The 12,625-nt window shown below is 42.0% G+C and overlaps 1 long non-coding RNA gene and 2 pseudogenes across 1 annotated transcript; 1 reads left to right on the top strand and 2 right to left on the bottom strand.

Annotated features, from left to right (window-relative positions):
* Positions 1-28: 28 nt before the first annotated feature.
* LOC133895173 (lysophospholipid acyltransferase LPEAT2-like) lies at positions 29-3,226 on the top strand (annotated as a pseudogene).
* Positions 3,227-6,772: 3,546 nt separating this feature from the next.
* Positions 6,773-8,212, bottom strand: LOC133895739 (uncharacterized). Its single transcript, XR_009905640.1, has 4 exons — positions 8,029-8,212; positions 7,635-7,739; positions 7,018-7,548; positions 6,773-6,922 (listed from the first exon to the last, which is right to left on the bottom strand). It is a non-coding gene; the product is annotated as an uncharacterized LOC133895739 (long non-coding RNA).
* Positions 8,213-8,308: 96 nt separating this feature from the next.
* On the bottom strand, positions 8,309-9,857 carry LOC133895174 (E3 ubiquitin-protein ligase RGLG2-like; annotated as a pseudogene).
* Between the last annotated feature and the right edge of the window lie 2,768 nt (positions 9,858-12,625).

Below are 12,625 nucleotides of genomic sequence, written 5' to 3' on the forward strand. Positions count from 1 at the left end.
GTTTCATTTCGTAACCCCCATATGTTGCATGTCTCCTCTCGGTCTCGGAGTCCGCGAGGTGTGGGGCGGCGGGGCATACGGGTGGGCGAAGGCGATGTTGTGCGCGCCGATCGCGGTGGTGCGGCTAGTGCTGTTCGGGTTGGCCATCGCGGTCGGGTACGCAACCACGTGGGTGGCTATGCGGGTGGGCCGATGTGCATGGGTGGTCGCAGGAGGGCAACGTGCCCATGCCGGCGTGGCGGCGCCGACTCATGTAGATCACGCGGATCTTCGCCCGCTGCATCCTCTTCTCCTTCGGTCTTGCTAGCGCCCGGACGTCTATTGGGAAATTTCCCATCGGACACTCTGTCCTTCCGTCGCAACATCAAGCACTAACTTCTGCAACATTGGAGAGAAGTGTCTGCAACATTGAAAAACATGCACCAAAATAGTTCATTTTATGCATCCGATTTCAGCAGAAAATTCACACCGCAACATCACTCCATGTTACACGCAACATTTTTGGGTGAAATCTCATGGGTGCAACATACAAAAATAACTATAGCAACAAATTTCTATAACGTCTGAAACATTAAATTTGAACATCTGAAATATTGGAGATACGAAAATATAGGAATTAACTCAAATGGATAATTTTTTCGAGTCCGAATCTGTACGCAAGAGATTCCCGGATGCAACATATAAAAATAACTATAGCAACAAATTTCTATAACATCTGAAATATTAAATTTGAACGTCTGAAACATTAGAGATATGAAATTATAGGAATTAACTTAAATAGATAATTTTTTAGATCTGGATCTGTATGCAAGAGATTTCGGGATGTAACATAAAAAATAATTATTCTAACAAAATTTCATAACGTCTGAAACATTAAACTTGAATGTCTGAAACATTAGAGGATATGAGCTAGGACACATTATTAAACTCAAATGGATAATATTTTTAGACCGGCTCAACGATAGGCTGTGGGCTGATTGGGCCGTCCCGTCTGATACGCCGGATGTTCGAGTTGCAGCATTTCCGCTTCTCCTTTGGGTGAGAGACTCGTTCATACTCGATTTCGGCCTGGGTCGGTAAATACGATTCATTTCGATCTGATCTGAACCCCTGATCGATTAATTTCTGCTTGCCTGATTTTAAATCTAGATGATTAGATGTGGGTGGCGAGATGATCCACTCGAAATCTGTGGGTGGATAACGCGATTGCGAGGTGCGGGTCGCGAGATGATGCCATATCATTTGTTAGAACAATTATTCGAGCGATGCAGGTAAATGTATTTCCATCTTTCTCTAATAGCATCTCAATTTGCAAATCTCTTGTAAGACATGTACCTTTTTCCAAGTTATATGTCGATAGATTCTCACCAGCTTCAAGGAAGACTGCTGTAAACGAAATAATGAAGGTAAGAACGGTTCCTCTCATCCCCATAGTTTCTCCTCATGCTTTTAATCGACATGTTTAAATTTCTTGATTGGTGTTCGATATGTTGTTTGTTGTCACATGTAAGTTACCCCGATGCTTTTCTATAACTTGTAAAATATTGAATCATCATTAGTTTACATTAACTTACTTATGATATAGAAACAATAAAAAGGAGAAAAGAACAAGCACATGTTAGTGCTTGGAGTTGCCTGTTTACTGATTCGTGTAACTGTAATGTTATTCCAATGGATAACATAATTGATTCTAAAAATTAATACCATCCTAAAATATAATAGAAATAACATGATTGTCTATTGGTTATTTGTTCATATGGTACTCTCTATTGGTATAATAGAAATTAATACCATCCTAAAACATAATAGAAATAACATGATTGTCTATTGGTTATTTCTACTCTCTAGGATGTGTTTTCAGAGAAAGGCAGCTTGCAATAGCTTCCCGCGGCTACTGTTATTTCCTGAAGGCACCACAACAAATAGAAGATTCCTGATTTCATTCTAACATGGCGCATTCATACCTGGCTACCCTGTTCAACCTGTTGCTGTCCGTTATCCACATGTGCATTTTGACCAATCATGGTGAGCATTTCTCTGCAGAAATGCATCCTTCTTTTCGAAACACGTGTTTTTTATTGCCTCAACATTGTTTTATTATATGCTTGTTTTGTGTTTCAGGGGAAATATATCATTAGGAAAGCTAATGTTCAAGATGTTCACCCAGTTTCACAATTTCATAGAGGTGTGCATGCATGGCTTGCTGAGTTTTGCCAAGCAAATGTCTGAACTCTCACCTGTTATATCTTTTTGGCACTTACCCCTTACACAATTAGCTAATTGTATGAATAATGTAATGTATAGGTAGAGTACCTCCCTGTTGTCTACCCTCCTAAGATCAAGCAAGAGAATGCTCTTCATTTTGCAGAGAATGTAAATATCTTCAACTCAAATAATTTGCCCATTTAACATCCTGTGCATTCTCTAGCAATGCGGTAGTAATATTACTAAATGCACCTCTTTTATTCTTGCAGACCAGCTATGCTATGGCATGTGCCCTTGATGTTTTGCCGACTTCTTGTTCATATGGCGATTCAATGATTATGGCACGAGCAGCAGAGGCTGGAAAGGTAAAAAGGATTCACTCTGAATTCCTGCACACTTGCTCTGAGCCTCTGACCTTTGTTTGCTAGACCGTCTGCCAACTGGAAGCCTACAAAATTCCATATACTTGCAGTTAACTGGAAATGGATATGTCATCCATCGAGTAGGAATCATCTCTAATAAGCCGACTTTTCTATTTGCAGGTGAATTGCTCAAATTACATGGTAGAAATGGCTTGGGTAAAAGATGCAAGTTTTTCCTAATTTGTACTGTTCACATGTGTATGCGGTATGTCAATGCAGTAGTTGATGTAGAATCTCTCAAAACCATAAAAAAAAGAAGGAAAACTAGCATATTTAATTATTAGTGGAAAATGTATGGTACTAAATAGATTAATGCATAATTATTTCCAACATGATTCACTAATTCTGTATAAATGTATGTGTACATGGCATGCCAATGCCGACATGCCGTTTGTATTAAAAAATCATGAAATAAAGCATTCTGCATTCCATGCAGCATTGCCTCGTGCTTGTTGCCCCTTGTGTAAAAGCATGATGCATACTTCTTCCAGCAATGTTATATCTGATTTCATTACATCTTTCAGATTTATGGTGTAAGCACAGCAGAAACAATGGAACTCTTGGAATACTTTCTGGCTACGAATCCAGATAGCGAGTAAGTCTCCTCATTTGAACACCAGATAAATGATGTAAATCATTTTTTGTTGTTCACCAGTTCATCATCTTATTCTCGTTAGCTTAAGGATGCATTCCATGGTCTCACAGCTACGTAACATAAAAAACTTGGTCAAAGTGTGCACTGATGTTTTCTTATTGGGTGATGCATCTTAAGCTAACGAGAATAAGATGGTGAACTGGTGAACAACATTGTTGGGTGATTCGCAGGGGAAGAAATGCATGGCATACCTGGCTGGAGCCTAACCCCATCGGCCGCTGCTTCACTGATGGCAATCTTGTGATTGGTGCCGCTTGGCCTGGGCACTCAGAGTTTGTTTCCCAGCTCATGTCTTTACTCGGTGTCAACGTTTTGGAATGCTTTACATGTTTTATTGTTGTAATTTTGTATGCTCGCCGTATGATCTCTGAAACAATTATTTTGTGTACAACATAGAACCGTTCTGTATAAAATAAAGGTTCCGTTGTAACACACAAGCACAGTACTAATATGTATTAAATATGTATGATAATTTTCTATTTTGACGAGATCTACTGTTTTGAGATCTACATTAAAAACATGTGGTAGCCATTCAGCGATGGTGTAGGAGACCTATGCAGCCCATGAGAATTTTTTTCCGTTTGCCCAGCGGAAAAATGCGAAGTTTCCGTAGCATGGCAGTCTTATAAAAAGGCATGCAAAACCATCTTCCTTTCGAGAGCAGGGAGGGGCTTAATTTCACTCCGGGTTACATTCACCTGAGATCTGAGGTATGTCGTATGCATCGCAATCTTTTTTCTTTTTTTGTGTTGCGGTTTTCAGTTTCGAATGAATTCCAGTCTTTTCTTTTGAATCCCAATTCGTTAATGAAACCAAATGTCAAAACAGTTCAGAACATTTGGAACAGCGAAATACTAACAAGTTGATCAGCCAAATACACAGGAATGCTGGTCTATCGCGCCATCCCTACACCCAGGAACGCTGGTGATCTGGAGAAGAACGACTCCGATAGTACAATTGGATCGATGGGGCCGTGGCCATGAGGCGATGAGAGCCCCTGTTGCCGGATCAGCAGGATAGGAGGACGGGCGCGAGTTTTGGTGCAAATCCCAGTCAAGGAGCGAACCGAGCCTGCCGCCGTTCCGTCCTCTCCCGGGCGGCTGGGCCACATGCGCACGGCCTTATCAGGAAAGGCAACTTCACATGGAATCGTGGACACGAACGTCCATCCCTTTCTAAGGGTTTGCTCTTAAGTTTTCAGAGCAGCTTTTCGATTAGGATTAGTGGAGCTCTGTCAAACAATAGTTTTTAGTTTTTATTCTTTGAGTAAAATTCGTGAAAGTGATTATCTAAAATGAACTAGAAGTTAAGAAATTGAAAAAAACAGCTTCCCTGATTCACTTCCTGTACAGAATCACTCTTTCATATATTTTATTTTAAAGAATCACTTTCATCCATATAATCACTTCCTACAGAGAATCACTCCCAGAGAATTTAGATCAGAAAGAGCACTACCAAACAGACCTTAACTCATTATTATTTCTTTCACCTATTTTACAATTTTTTTTTTCATTTACACATATAATAAGAATCTTAGCAGCAGTAAGGCTCGGTGGAGTCTTACCTGGGTTCGAATCCGGCATTTGCATGCGAGGGCAATGCCCCTTCGTGGCACGTCCATGTCTTTGGTGCGTATCGCTCACCTTTCGAGACACCTCCATCCCTCTGAAACGGGGTGTGAATCTCATTCGTGAAAAAATAAAAATCTTAACGTAAATAAACAGATCGATAAACCATGAGTTAAAGTTTGCCTACGCCTCACGCGTCTGGACCCCGATGCCTACGTGCGGGTGGGTTCCTACAGGCCGCACGCAGCCTGCCTACCAATAGCCTCGGACGCGATGGGTTCTTGGATTCGCTAGGCCGCCTCGGCGATCCCATTTCTCACTGATCCGTAGCTCTGGCCTGCAGCGCCCATGTTCCTGAATACTAAACCCGACAAGCCCTGACCTGTAAGCCAGTGAAGGAATCGTCGGCTACCCACGTACCTACAAAACTAGTGTTAGACGTATTGTACCTGCTGCCGGAGGAGCCGCAGACTAGGAGGTCGCCCAGCTGGCAGCTCCAGTTACAGATAGCCTGACATGACAGTCAAAAGCCGATGAGCATGCAGGCCAGGGTCCAGCCAGAGCCAGAATCATCCACAGCTGCGATCTTTCGGCCGCGTCCAGTGCTCTAGCTGCTCGAGCAAGATGCATGACCAATGGCGCCAACCCATTCGTTCACATGGATCCATGTATGGCTATGGGGATGGCGCCGTGTCCTCCTCCCTCCTATGTGTCCTCCTTGCCTCACACGTTCGTTTCTACGCGTACTCATACAGCACGAGGGCCTCCTCGTATTTCTGCTCTGAGTAACGCTGAAAGCTCTCACGGCATGGCGTATATCTCGTTTGGGATCCATTTCTACGGCTTTTTTGAGTACGCGTCTGCTCCGTGTATGTCCGTGCGAGCGTTCGGACTCGATGGCTCAAGCGCTCGCGTGCGAGCGCCGTCCTTACCATGTCGTGACAGTCCTGTGTCTTCTGCGCCTCCATCAATACTTTGTTGAGTTGTTTCAGTTCTTTTCTTTTTCTGAAAAAAAAAGGCTCCAGCTGTTTCACTTCGTAATTGTCGTTCTGCAGATGCGCTGCTTCACCATGGATTCTGAAAGAGAACCAAGATGAGCTTAATGGTTAATGCTGCCTGCCTGGCTCCCTGAATGCCATCTGAGAAGCAATGCCATCGTGGCTGGCGTGCCTCCTGGTTGGCGTTGAGGGAGTCATGCAGGCTCACTGGCCTCTCTCTTGGCCTTCGTGAACAAGAACGGTTCCAGCTGCCATCTCGATCAGGTACGTACGTTGTTCGTTGTAGTAACTTGTTGCAGAATCAGATCTGGTGCTGTCCGCATCAGCCACCATGGTTCCTGCGTGCATGTTTATCATTTTCTTGCAACTTGGGTACAATTGCGGATCGAACAGTTGTACATGAAGCATTGCTCTTGGATAAAACATTATCATGTTGATGTAACATAGACCGTATTGGTGGTCATCTTCTTCCGCTTCTTACCAAGCTACTTTCCTAGGATTTATTTCACACCAAATGTCTGACAAGCAGTTGATATTTTCAAGACTTTTGGATCGAGACTTTTGCTCTAGATGATTGCTGATAAAACTTCAGTGCAGCAAGTCAACGGCTATACTGGCTGACACGGACACACCACGATGACCTCTGCTTCACCTGCGAGATGGCAATACAGCACAGCCATCTACGTAGCATGGAACGCGACATTTTGGTCAAACATACAATGATCGCTGACATGTATCACTCGTACCTCAAAAACCATTGCAAGTGGTATGAACGTAAGTTTAGAATACCAAAATATTTGATATGGACCATTTATTTTGCTAATGAATTGAACTGTATGCTATAACATCTCGAAGAAAAAAAAAGAATTGTATCCCATGACCAGGCAACAGTAGTAAGTTTGAGCACCAATTTCTACTCGACCCTGTATTTATATTGCTTGCTTACAAAACCTCCTGTTTAATAATGTCAAAGGTTTCCTTGAGATGGTGATTGTATATGAGCTTCTTAAGGGCTTCAGTAGAGCTTAATTCTTGTGGAGATCTCCCTTTGGCACAGGGGACATACCTTCATGTCTGCGTAACAAAGGCATTATCGCTTAAAGGTTTATAGATGATGATGGACCATCTTAAAGAAAATTTTAGGATGTATTTTCAAGTGACGCTGATACCTGATGCCCACACCCAAAAGCAAGGTCCTTTGCTTGACTCCAGCAGATTGGACAAGTCTGCAAGAACAGGAGTTCAGCATGGGATAAAAGTGTGGAACATACGATTGGAATGCTGGTCTTCATTGTTTCAAACTCAAAGACACCGACACATCACACGTCCATGTTGATCATCTATATCAAAGTCGTGTTGAGCCGATGATGCAGGTTTACATGCTGATTCATAGCTGGTAGATTGGGTCTGTTTGACTGCAGAGCATCCAGAGTATTGCGGCCGATCACTCACAGGAGGAGGTAACACTGGTTGACGCGAAAATCCTCTTCGTTTGCTGCCAAAATGAAAAGAAAAGACAAGGGATCTGAATTTCCAGAAATGAGTGTGGTTTTGACTAGATAAGTAAAATACCCAAGAAGCTGGAGGTTCGTTGCTGCTTTAAACTGTGCTGGAATCTCCATCAGTGCTGAAAGAGCAAATTCTGCCTCTTTTTTGCTGCCGAGTATAGGTCTTGACATGATCTCTGTGAAATTTACAAACTGCATTGCACCAGAATGAATTAGTCTTTCACATAATTGATCCAAATATGCAGACTATCATTATCAGATGTTGCAAGAGAATTTACCTGAAAATATCAAATGCACGAGAAGGTATGTTGTCGTCAAATTTCTTCATCATGTCCCAAGGTCCATCACCAACCCCAACAAGCACAATCGATCAAGGGTACTCACTGCAATAATGCAATATTTGTGTTGAAATATTTGATCTCAGCATGGCAATGCACTCATTTTTTTTTAACGAACCGGCAAGAGGGCTACCCATTATATTAATAGAAGAGAAAGGCCCAACGGGCCAGAGTACAAAATTAACAAAAGGACAAAAAGCACCACATACCCAGCAACTGGGCACCGGATATGCAAAAGCCTATTCTCGCCTAATTAGACGCCACAGATGGCAATGCACTCGTTGATACTAAGAACAGTCTTAATCACGGAACTAAATCAGGTAGATGGTTATACCTAGCCTTCACAATGGCATCGATAGTCTTCCTTTCCTGTGGGCTCAACTGTCCATTGCCCGTTTCAACACTACGTGTAACCTGGCAAATTAGAAAGAAACCATAACTAGAGCAGTACATGTTGTAAACTGTAAATTCATCAGACAGGAAATTGAGATACAAACAATATGTCTAACCCTAAAAGAAATGGGTTAATAGTGCAAGAAAAAACCTGTCCATCTGCTATTATAAGCAGGACATGATACTGGCCACCACTACTATCCACAATTCCAATAGCAGTCTCAATCATTGGTGCGAATGAAGTTGGACCTGTTGAGAATAACCAAAACAAATCAACTAAATGAACCTTACTATGTTATATCTAAAGCTTAAAAAAAAGATGCACCAAGCAACGAAATGAAGTTGTGGAACAATTTCTCTGTATTGACCAAGTGCTTGTTCGAAGCCATCACACGGTCGGTTCAGGATAGAAGCTAAATACTTTCTGACCATGAGTAATTGCTGTAATATGAAATTTAGACTGTTAATACTTGCAGTTTTGCGTAAAATAGACTCTTGAATCGAGGCATGTTAAGAACTGACCATCACCAAATCCAAAGCATGGTATCAGGTTGTCCTCATCAAATCGTGCGAGGGTTCTTCCAATGATGGATATAGCTTGCTCATATGGGTTTGGAGTGTCTCCCATTGCGTGCAAGCTCCGGTTGTTGAAGGACAATTTGCCTGCTTACAAACAGTAATCAGAAGTTCTTTTCAAAGAAAGAAAGAAGAAATTTTGAAACAGCACTCTCGTGGACGTTCACAAAGTAATGAGATGATAAAGCTCAAACGAACCTGTCCATTCATTGGACTTCGTGAAATCGATTCCAACAATCAGATTTGAGGATTCCAGACCAGCATGTGCAAGAGCATCAGTAACCTAGATTAATAAAGGGAGGACAGCAAGATAACATTACAAAAATCTCAGTATAGCTAAATGGAATCATGAATCAGAGTAACAAGAAAATTTTGTTTCGTTTAAACCACACGGTAGAAGGCATTCGAAAAGATAATTCCATCAGTAAGAAATCAAGCTTAGTAAGTACAGAGTAGTAACATTGTGCATACTGGACATTCCAAAAACAACTAGGCATGCATCACACTTACGTGTCCACAGTTTTATGTGGGACAAAAACACATTCCAAAATAACTTAATATCAAGAATTATATATTTACTTGAAGGATCAAGACACACTTGCAAACCTTCGCGCATTTAAGAATTATGGAAGATAAGCAGGACACCAACTTTGGCAGCACATAAATAATCTAAAATTCATATGCAGAGAGATATACGGATGCTCTTAATTCTTAACCCAATAAGCACGACGCCAACTTTGGCAGCACATAAATAATCTAAAATCCTCATGCATTGAAGTATGGATTCTCTTCATTCTTAACCCAATAAACACAATGAAGCAATCAACTTCCAGCCAACTAGAGCATCAACACTCAACAAGACTAGAGAAAATAGCATCTCATGCACGCCAAAACTACTACCACCTACATTAAATCAACCGACAAGGTCCATCCTACGATGCAGCAATTCTTTTTTTTCACAGAACATACTATGCAGCAATGCACATGCAAAAATGCGAGGAGCATGCGTAAAAATAAACCGATCAACTTCACCTACTCCAGGGTGTCGTAATCGTCGCCGAATTTGGCGTGCCGATTGTTCCCCCCTCTCGGCGCGGCGCTGCTGCTGCTGTAGTCGTACGGCCGCCGCCCCGACGGATTCTCCTTGGAACAGAACGACCCCATGGCCTCCTCCTGACCGATCTCTCCCTCTCTACTCTCTGAACAACAAAGCACCCCCCCCCCCCACACACACAGCGGCACAGCCAGAAACCCACAACAAATTAGCAATCTTTCGAGACCAAAAATGTAGAAAGAAACAATCTTTGGAGACCACGCGGCAAGAGAGAGAGAGAGGTAAGGTTTAACAAGGCCGCGCACCAAGACATGGGAGAATAAAGAATCCCCTCGACCGCAAGAACAGATGAGAGAAGTGGAGAAGGGGGAGGAAGAGGAGGGTCAGAGCAACCTACCGCCTAAATAAGCAGAGTAAAACCTGGATGGAAATAGATAAGTAAATAGGCAGATAAATCCTGCAGATATATCCAATCCACCCATATTGCGGGGAAACCTCCGGGGCGAAGGAAACCATCGGCGCGGGCGGCGAAGGGAGGGAAAACCCCGCAGCCGATTTCTTTCCAGCGGCGGGGTTGCGAAACGATCGAAGCAGACTCGACTACTCGAGTTCTATTTTGGGGACGCGAGCCTTGCCGAGGCAGGGAGTTGCTTCCTGGGCCCGAGCTTGGGCCGCGGGAAGCTTCGCAGTTGGGCCCTCACCGAACCAAATCCGGCTATCTGAGCCCACTGTCAGGGACTGGACCCGACTGAACGGCTTAACCAAGAATAGGAGGGGGCTTAGAGCATGTACATGGTATAATAAGGTGCTTAGAGTATGTACTTACGAAAAAATGGATTTTTTTACCGAAATAGCATAAGTGCTTAAGTGGAGGGTAAGGTATTTACTTAAGTATTACTATTTATATTAGTACTAACAAAATAGTTAATTATATTTAAACACACATAGTCTTTGTTTGCATTAAAAATTTCAATTTTTAAGCATACATAGTCCTTATTTGTATTGAAAATTACATTTTTTATGTATGTGCTTAACATTCTAATCATAAGCATCTAGCATCTTTATGCCCTAAAAAAAGAGCAGTGCTACATCTAGTACAAAACTTACGTGAACTTTACTACTATTGACGTGGCAACCACATGTTAATTCAACAACACATCAGGTTTTCTTAATTCACAGAGCATGAAGTATTTTTCGCGGATACGTCGGCTTTTAGTAGAATTTGTGTAAGTGTTTTAAGTAGACAAAACATTACGGTAGCGAAAAATAGGAAGGGTAGTAGTCTCATGCGTCAGGGCACAGGGGAGTTGCCTTGGCAGGAGAGCAAAGATTGCAGACTTGGGACGCATCATGTTGATCTTATTAAGTTGATGGTTCCCAATCGAGCATGCTGTAACTTCCTGCAAACCGTTTGCAGGGGACACGCATTATCTTTGCGGGTGGCTTGTGTAACGTAGTGTGTGAGTTCGGCTTGTACTTTAAGTAAGAATCAGGCAGATGGTTACGTAGCTTCGATCCAACCGTGATACCACTACGAAATGGAAAGGTTCGTACAAAAGTAGAGCTACAGGCCATTGTGCTCTGCATTCTGAACTTTCAGTTGAGAATTCAGTAGTCGGGTGCTGAAACTATCAGCCACCGACCGGTCATTTTCCGTCCTAACTGCACACTTATTTCATACTATAAAGTTAATATAGGATATATCAATTTGAAGAAGTAAAATAATATAGTATAATAAAAGAGATATTTATATACACGAAATTCATAACATGATGATATAATTTTAGAAGAGAGGATAATAACGAGTATATAGATAGGAGGATGAAGGGGACCGTAGATGGTGACCAATTTTGTAAATGGATAAAAATAATTTGCGTATAGTAATTTAGTATAAAGATAGCGTGATGGAGACGACCTTTGTGGTAGCCGGTGGTGGAGGCGATGCGTTGGCGATGATGCACCCTCTCCAGAAAGACAGTGCTGTAAGCGAAGGTGATACACCCTCTGGAAAACCTAACGTTATAGGTGAAATGTGTAAGACGACGCACCCTCTGCAGAAACCCGACAATGAATGCATAAAAGACAAATATTGAACGTCTAAATGTGGAAGACAAATAACAGGAGATTGAATGTATTTTTAGAATGTATGTAAGGTATAAATTTGATGTCTATATGTAGAAGATAAATAATAGGAGATAAAATGTATTTTTAAGGAGGAATGCGATCTAACTTTATATGTTGTTCGTTTGATCAACTCATGTGGATTGTGAAGATTGATTGGATCTGTCACAACTTGTGGATTTTATAGAAGTATAGGGCTATATTTGGTAGGGCTCCACTTTCTAACTCCGCATCAGATTTTGATATTGTAGGTTAAAATAAAGTGGTTTAAATATCAGTTTAGTCTAAAATAGAAACAAGATAGCTCATCTAAATATTTTTAATGTATCATAGTTCTAGATCAACAAATTTCTAAAATTAAAAATATTCAGCTTTAATTTTTTTTAAACCTAGAACTCTAGTGAATAAATCCTACATATAGATGATCAGATTACAGGCGGTGATCATCGCCATCTCCATCGCGTTTGCATCGCCAGTCAGTAACCCATTGCTGCCTTGACAGCACAGTAAGAGCTCCCAACCGTAGCACCGCACACATGTCAATGCTGCGGATATTGCCTACGAGCCACGACGGCAGGGACGGGTACGGGTTCCGTGCCATGCTCGATTCAGAGCTTCAGACGGAGACCACCTGACGCGCCTGCGGACTGCATGAAAGGAAGGCAAGTGAATACTAGGCACACGGACCGTTGTAGCATGGGATCCGTGTCTCGTGAACGCGTGGCCTGAAAAATTCCAATGGAGCCATTTTGCAACAAAGGATTCAACCTCTAGAATTTTTATGAAA

The sequence above is a fragment of the Phragmites australis genome, chromosome 16 (genome assembly GCF_958298935.1).
Source record: "Phragmites australis chromosome 16, lpPhrAust1.1, whole genome shotgun sequence".
Taxonomy (NCBI): domain Eukaryota; kingdom Viridiplantae; phylum Streptophyta; class Magnoliopsida; order Poales; family Poaceae; genus Phragmites; species Phragmites australis.